This window comes from Mytilus californianus, unplaced genomic scaffold, assembly GCF_021869535.1.
Source record: "Mytilus californianus isolate M0D057914Y unplaced genomic scaffold, xbMytCali1.0.p SCAF_2, whole genome shotgun sequence".
NCBI classification, from domain to species: Eukaryota; Metazoa; Mollusca; class Bivalvia; order Mytilida; family Mytilidae; genus Mytilus; species Mytilus californianus.
This window is the reverse complement of record NW_026262668.1, coordinates 21296144-21305237: the sequence shown is the minus strand read 5'-3', so window position 1 is coordinate 21305237 and position 9094 is coordinate 21296144. Positions and strand designations below refer to the sequence as shown.

The 9094-nt window shown below is 30.1% G+C and overlaps 1 protein-coding gene across 13 annotated transcripts in view; it reads right to left on the bottom strand.

Moving 5' to 3' along the window:
• Positions 1 to 6026: 6026 nt before the first annotated feature.
• LOC127729478 (agrin-like) overlaps positions 6027 to 9094 on the bottom strand; it is a 28727-nt gene continuing 25659 nt past the window's right edge. For all 13 annotated transcript variants that reach the window (XM_052237299.1, XM_052237298.1, XM_052237307.1 and 10 more), the window contains one exon: positions 6027 to 6206. The gene's annotated coding sequence lies outside the window, so the exon portion shown is untranslated. The remainder of the gene's footprint in view (positions 6207 to 9094) is intronic.

Sequence of the window (9094 nt, the reverse complement as noted above, 5' to 3'; positions counted from 1 at the left end):
TTGGAAATAATACTAAAAATTTCAGATATGAATTTTTCTAAGCTACAAACTTTTACTAGTACAAAATTAAAGGAAACTGAAATTTTTAGATTAAAACTCATTTCTGTTGGAGAGGTGTGTTCACAACTAAAACACCTTAATATTAATAAATCCGCAGGTTTAGATGGAATTGGTCCAAAACTTTTAAAGCTAAGTGCAGAGATAATATCGCCATCACTAACTTTTCTAATAAACAAAAGTATAACGTCGAATCGTTTTCCGCAAAAATTAAAACTTGCAAGAGTAACTGCTATACATAAAGGAGGACCAACAGATATTCCCTCCAATTATCGTCCAATTTCTATTTTAAATACCATATCTAAAGTTTTTGAGAGACATGTATGTACACAGTTATATGCATTCTTAAATAATAAAAAAAATGTTACATATCGCTCAGTCAGGTTTCAGGCAAGGTCATTCATGTCAAACAGCGCTGACTAAACTAATTGATGAATGGTTAAAATATTTAGACAATGGAGAAATAGTTGGTACTGTGTTTTTAGATTTCAGTAAGGCTTTTGATCTTATTAACCATGCCATACTTTTAGAAAAGTTAAAATTTTATGATATCAGAGAACATTCGATAGATTGGATAAAATCATATTTGTCTGAGAGACAACAAGAAGTTCAATACGCTAACATTAAATCTGATAAATCGTTTGTAAAATATGGAGTGCCTCAAGGTTCTATTTTAGGTCCTCTGTTATTTTTAATTTATATAAATGATTTACCACTTCATGTTAAACAATCCGACATGGATTTATATGCTGATGATTCAACATTGCATTTTCATAATAAAAACATTGAAAAAATAAACAGCATATTGCAAAATGATTTAAATGCTATACAATCTTGGTGTAGCAATAACAGTATGAATATTAACGCACAAAAAACAAAGTGTATGAAATTGGGTTCAAAACAAAAACTTACACAACTATCAGAATTATGTATTACCGTCAATGAAACATGTATTGAAAATGTCCATTCTTTCAAATTACTTGGAATTGACATTGATGAAAATTTAAGCTGGGAGGATCATGTTGATCGTATATGCAAGATTATCTCATCTAAAATATCACTTTTGTTTAAAATTAAAGTATATTTGCCTATACACACAAGACAACTATTTTATAATGCATATATTCTACCATATATAGACTATTGTAGTTCAGTTTGGGGAAATTTATTACAAAAAGATTCAGATAGAATCATAAAACTTCAAAAAAGAGTAGCAAGAATTATACTTGAATGCGATATTTCTGTTCCATCTAATTTTATGTTTTCATCTTTAAAATGGCTATCTTTTACAAAAAGAATAAAATACCAACAATCAATTCTAATGTATAAAATTGTAAATGGACTAACACCTGAATACTTAACAATGCTAAATATTAATGATGTGCAACACCACAACTTACGATCTGTCTCTAATAATGATCTATTTGTTCCAAGACCAAATACAAATTTTTATAAAAAATCTTTTCATTATTCTGCAACAAAGGTATGGAATAATTTACCACTCAAAATAAAAAAATGTCGAAATGTGGAATTATTTAAGAAACATTGTTATAATCATTTTCTTGAAAATTCTATGCAAGTCGAATAATTTGTTTTCTTTCTTTTATTGTATGAATAAGAAAATTTAATCAAAACTTTACCAATTATTGCCATTAATTGCCATTTGTATGTTTGAATGATTGAATTGTGTATATACTAGTAATATATATTGTATTTTAATGTATGAATCGAATGTATGAATGTTAACTGTATACATGTATTTTGTTTGAGGGCCTCAATGAAAATTAGACTACTTCTAATTGAGTTACCCTCTTTAAATAAAGAATTTATTATTATTATTATTGCGCAATCGCAGTCGACGTTTATGGGTTATTTTACACTTATTTTGAACATTTTCAGTATAGACCTACGTTGCTGGTGGTTATTTTCAAAAAATTTGAAAACCAATTGTCAGGGGTATTTTCAGTACAACATGGAAAATTGAAAAATAATCTACCATTACACAGAATGAAAAATAATCTACCATTACACAGAATGAAAAATAATCTATCATTACACAGAATGAAACAGAAGTTTTGGAAACAATCTTATTTGCCATGAAAAACAAGCTTAAAATTTAAGCGAAATCTTTTCAAAATAACGCAAAACTCTTTTGGAACATGGTTACGGGAGAGACAAAATATAGCATCTTGTATGACATTATCAAGATTGCGTCTTTTAAAATGTTGTTCCATAAGTATTGTTTGTTTTGATTTGCTTAATCAACACAAAATTTCCTAATGTTCAAAACCATTAACAGAGGCCATAAGATATCTGTTGTCAACACAAACTTCCCTAACGTACAAAACCTTGAACAAAAGCCATAAAATATCAGTTATCAACACAAAATTCTCTAATGTACAAAACCCTTAACAGAGCCCATAAAATAACTGTTATCATAACAGAATTCCATAGAATACAAAACCATTAACAGAGACCATAAAATATCTTTTATAAACACAACATGCCATAAAGTACAAAACCTTTAACAGAGACCATAAAATATCTGTTATGAACACAAAATCCCATAAAGTACAAAACCATTAACAGAGACCATAAAATATATGTTATCATAACAGAATTCCATAGAGTACAAAACCATTAACAGAGACCATAATATATCTGTTATAAACACAACATGCCATAAAGTACAAAACCTTTAACAGAGACCATAAAATATCTGTTATCAACACAAGATCCCCAAAAAGTACAAACCCTTTAATTAACAGAGACCATAAAATATTTGTTATCAACACAAAATCCCATAAAGTACAAAACCTTTCACAGAGACCATAAAATATCTGTTATCAACACAAGATCCCATAAAGTACAAAACCTTTAACAGATACCATAAAATATCTGTTATTAACACAAAATCCAATAAAGTACAAAACCATTAACAGAGACCATAAAATATATGTTATCAACACATAATCCTATAAAGTACAAAAGCCTTTACAGAGACCATAAAATAACTGTTATCATAACAGAATTCCATCGAGTACGAAACCTTCAACAGAGACCATAAAATATCTGTTATCAACACAAGATCCCCAAAGAGTACAAACCCTTTAATTAACAGAGACCATAAAATATCTGTTATCAACACAAAATCCCATAAAGTACAAAACCTTTAACAGAGACCATAAAATATCTGTTATTAACACAAAATCCCATAAAGTACAAAACCATTAACAGAGACCATAAAATATCTGTTATTAACACAAAATCCCATAAAGTACAAAACCATTAACAGGGACCATAAAATATATGTTATCAACACAAAATCCTATAAAGTACAAAAGCCTTTGCAGCGACTATAAAATATATGTTATCAACACAAAATTCCACAAAGTTCAAAACTTTCACAGAGACCATAAAAAATCTGTTATCAACACAAAATCCCATAAAGTACAAAACCTTTAACAGAGGCCATACAATATCTGTTATCAACAAAAAATCCCAAAAAGTACAAAACCATTAAGAGAAACCATAAAATATCTGTTATCAACAAAAAATCCCATAAAGTACTAAAACTTTCATAGAGACCATAAAATATCGGTTATCAACACAAAATCCCCTAATGGACAATACAATTAACAGAGACCATAAAATATCTGTTATCAACACAACATTCATTAAAGTACCAGACTCTTAAAAGAGACCATAACATATCTATTATCAACAAAAAATCCCATAAAGTACAAAAATTTTCACAGAGACCATAAAAAAATATGTTATCAAAATAAAATCCCATAAAGTACAAAAACTTTCAAAGAGACCATAAAATATCTGTTATCAACACAAAATCCCCTAATGGACAATACCACCAACAGGGACCATAAAATATCTATTACCAACAAAAAATCCCATAAAGTACAAAACCTTTAACAGAGACCACAAAATATCTGTTATTAACACAAAACCCCATAAAGTACAAAACCATTCAGAAAAACCCTAAACAATAAGTATCTTGGACAGGTTCTTAAAAATGAGAAGGGATTAAAGTAATTTCTTAGTATTTTGATAATTACTTTGATGTAATTTGTTGTGTCATCTTTTCATTTCTATTTTGTTTGTTTTCTTATCTTGTTACTTAAATGTCTAACAAGTTTAAACTAAACGATTGTGGAAATTAAGCAGAATAAGATTCAATATCAAACAGACTTTTTTTTTTTAAAAATACAAATTTGATATAAAATAGAATTAGTTCAATACAAAATTAAATGATGAATCTTGATTTCTAACTGACATAAGATACTATTATTCCCTATTTTACTGCTGCAAAGTAAGTTCTTCTTCTTCCAGCGGAGACAATATAATATTCTATTTCTAAAATAAACATAATAAGAAGTCAACATTTTTCTCATATGTTAAAAAAGAACTTTTATTTTCTCTTGTATTCCAAAACGTCCATAGTTTTGAGCAAACTACATCATTTTCTTGAAGAACTTGTAACCAATCATAGTAATGGATTTCTAATCATGCAAATTAGATAAGAATAAATATAATATCAGCTACTTTCTGTTTCCATAAAGACAGTTTTGTACGTGTCCGCCCAATGTCTATAGGAATCTGTAATTCAGTGGTTTTTCTATATCATATTTGTTTTTCGTTTATTGATTTGTATAAAAATCAGGCCGTTATTTATCGCGTTTGAATTTTTTACATTCGTCATTGCTTGACCTTTTATAGCTTGTTATGCGGTATGTGTGCTGCTCATTGATGAAGGTGGTACGGTGAACTAAAGTTGCTAACAACAAACAACACAAAATCCCATAAAGAACAAAACCTTTAACAGAGACCATAAAATATCTGTTATCAACAAAAAATCCCATAAAGTACAAAAACTTTTACAGAGACCATAACATATCTGTTATCAACAAAAAATCCCATAAAGTACAAAAACTTTCACAGAGACCATAAAAAAATCTGTTAGCAACACAAAATCCCACAAAGTAGAAAACTTTTAACAGAGACCATAAAATATCTGTTATCAACAAAAAATCTCATAAAGTGCAAAAACTTTCACAGAGACCATAAAATATCTGTTACCAACACAAAATCCTCTAATGAACAATACCATTATGAGAGACCATAAAATATCTGTTATCAACACAAAATCCCATAAATTATAATAAAGGCAATAGTAGTATACCGCTGTTCAATAGTCATAAATCGATTTAACTGAAACAAATCCGGGTCACAAACCAAAACTGAGGGAAACACATCAACTATAAGAATAAACAAAACGGAACAACAGAAACACGGAACTGCTACAAAAATAAACGCCAACATACATAGAAACGGACTATGTGATAACAACTGTCATATTCCTGACTTGTTACAGGACATTGTAAGAAGAAAAAAATGGTGGGTTGAACCTGGTTTTATGGCTAGCCAAACCTCCCGCTTATATGGCAATGTTAAAAATACCGCTAAAATGACAACATTACGTGACAGGAATACAGTACAAATAAATGCAAGACAATTAGGACAGAGACATACATAAATGAATAATAGAATAGTCCATTTCAACATGTAAACCACAGAATGACAACGAACACCAAAAATAATTTACGACAAAACACAAATACAGCACAATAGAATAATGAACTGCACAATAGAATAATGAACGGCAAAATAGAAAAATGAACTATAAAATCCTTTACAGAGGCCATAAAATATATTTTATCAATACAAAATCCCATAAAGTACAAAACCATTCAGATAAACCCTAAACCATAAATATCTTGGACAGGTACATACAAATGAGACGGGATTAAAGTAATTTCTTAGTATTTTGATAATTGGTTTGTTGTAATTTATTGTGTCATCTTTTCATTTCTATTTTGTTTGTTTTCTTATCTTGTTACTTAAATGTCTAACAAGTTAAAACTAAACGATTGTGGAAATTAAGCAGAATAAGATTCAACATTAAAAAGTCTTTATTTAAAAAATAACAATACAAATTAGATATAAAATAGAAGTAGTTCAATACAAAATTAAATGATGAATCTGGATTTCTAACTGACATAAGATATTCCATATTTCACTGGCTGCAAAGCAGGTTCTTCTTCTTCCAACGGAGACAATATAATATTCTATTTCTAAAATAAACATAATAAGAAGTCAACATTTTTCTCATATGTTAAAAAAGAACTTTTATTTTCCTTTGTATTCAAAAACGTTCGTAGTTTTGAGCTAAGTACAAAGATAAAGGCAACAGCAGTATACCGCTGTTCAATATTCATAAATCGATTTAACTTTAACAAATCCGGGTCATCATTTTCAGGAAGAACCTGTAACCAATCATAGTAATACAAATCAGATAAGAATTAATATGAAATAAACTTCTTTCTGTATCCTTTCAGACTGTTTTGTATGTGTCCGTCAAATGTTTTTAGGAATCTGTAATTCAGTGGTTGTCGTTTGTTGTTCTATATATATTATATTTGTTTTTCGTTTATTGATTTGTACAAATCAGGCCGTTAGTTATCGTGTTTGAATTGTTTTACATTCGTTATTGTTTGACCTTTTATAGCTTGTTATGCAGTATGGGTGATGTTCATTGATGAAGGTGATACGGTGACCTAAAGTTGCTAACTTTAACCTCATTTTGTCTCTGGTTGAGGGTTGTCTCATTGACAATCATAGCACATATTATTATTTTATATGTACATGTATCTACTTGAAGTCTGGTGTTTTTATGTGCATCTCTGTTGCATCGTGTGTAGCTATTTACCTCTTTGTATTCACAATGAGTCATTATTCACTGAATGCAATTTCATTTCTGAAAAGCCTATTGAAAAGGTTTTTATCTTACTTTCTTGCTAGTACTTATTTAAATCTTAATTATTTCAAATCGTTCCGTGGTTAAACACTTGTTTTGGGGTTTGTTTTGTGTTGCTCCTTAGCTTTATGTGAAGTGTTTTGAGAATGGCATCTAGGTTAATTGCTTGGCGCTATCAGATCTGTATCCATGTAAAAAAAAAAACGATTTCAAGCTTACCAGTGTTAATTGTTTGGAGCTATCAGATTTATATCCATGTACAAAAACGATTTCAAGTTTTACATGGTTAATTGTTTGGAGTTAGCAACTCTATATCCATGTAAACAAAAACGGCTTGCAGATTTACAGGGTTAACTGTTTGGAGCTATCAGATCTATATCCATGTAAACAAAAACGACTTCAAGCTTTACAGGGTTATTTGTTTGGAGCTATCAGATCTATATCCATGTAAAAAAATCGATTTCAAGTTTTACAGGGTTAATTGTTTGGAGCTATCAGATCTATGTTCATGTAAAAAAACGATTTCAAGCTTTAGAGAGTTAATTGTTTGGAGCTATCAGATCTATATCCATGTAAAAAAAAATGATTTCAAGTTTTACAGGGTTAATTTTTTGGAGCTATCAGATCTATATTCATGTAAAAAAGTGACTTCAAGCTATCAGATCTATATCCATAAAAAAAATCGATTTCAAGTTAATTGTTTGGAGCTAGCAGATCTATAATTATCAATGTAAAAACGATTTCAAATTTTATAGGGTTAATTGTTTGGAGCTATCCGATCTATATCCATAAACAAAATCGATTTCAAGTTTTACAGGGTTAATTGTTTGGAGCTATCAGTTTTATATCCATATAAACAAACAATTTCAAGTTTTACAGGGTTGATTGTTTGGAGCTACCAGATCTATATTCATGCAGAAAAAAACCGACTTCAAGCTTTATAATTACAGGGTTAATTATTTGGAGCTATCAGATCTATATCCATGTAGAAAATGATTTCAAGTTTTGTTAATTATTTGGAGCAATCAGATCTATGTCCATCCAAAAACGATTTCAAGCTTTACATGGTTAATTGTTTGGAGCTATCCGATCTATATTCATGTAAACAAAAACGATTTCAAGTTTTACAGGGTTAATTGTTTGGAGCTATTCGATCTATATCCATGTAAAAAAAAACGGCTTCAAGCTTTACAGGGTTAATTGATTGGAGCTATGAGACCTATATCCACGTAAACAAAAACGATTTCAAGCTTTACAGGGTTAATTGTTTGGAGCTATCAGATCTATATCCATGTAAAAAAATATTTCAAGTTTTACAGGGTTAATTGTTTGGAGCAATCAGATCTATATTCATGCAAAAAAAAAAAACGACTTCAAGCTTTACACGGTTAATTGTTTGGAGCTATCGATCTATATCCATGTCTTCAAGCTTTACAGGGTTAATTGTTTGGAGCAATCAGATCTATATCCATGTAAACAAAAACGATTTCAAGTTTTACAGGGTTCATTGTTTGGAGCTGTCAGATCTATAACCATGTAAACAAAAACGACTTCAAACTTTACAGGGTAATTGTTTGGAGCTATCAGAAATATATCCATGTAAACAAAAACGATTTTAAGCAGTACAGGGTTAATTGTTTGGAGCTATCAGATCTATATTCATGTAAATACACACGATTTCAAGTTCATGACTTCCTTGATAGAGGATTGCTGCTCACAAGGAAGCTATTAAACCAAGAGTTCCAAATTGTGAAGTTGAAGTCATCCCTTCGTAAATTTTACGGACTCCATCACGAGTTGGTTGACCTTTATGGAATAACCGTTTCACAGATGATATCGGATATGTTCCTTATGTCATAACTACAATACCCTCCCTTTTCACTAATGTGATTTACCGAATTAGACTATTTACCGGATTTGTAATAACATAAGCAACACGACGGGTGCCACATGTGGAGCAGGATCTGCTTACCCTTCCGGAGCACCTGAGATCACCCCCAGTTTTTGGTAGGGTTCGTGTTGCTTAGTCTTTGGTTTTCTATGTTGTGTCATCTGTACTATTATTTGTCTGTTTGTCTTTATTTTTGGCCATGGCGTTGTCAGTTTGTTTTCGATCTATGAGTTTGACTGTCCCTCTGGTATCTTTCGTCCCTCTTTTACAGGGTTATTCGTTTGGAGCTATCAGATCTATTTCCATGTAAACAA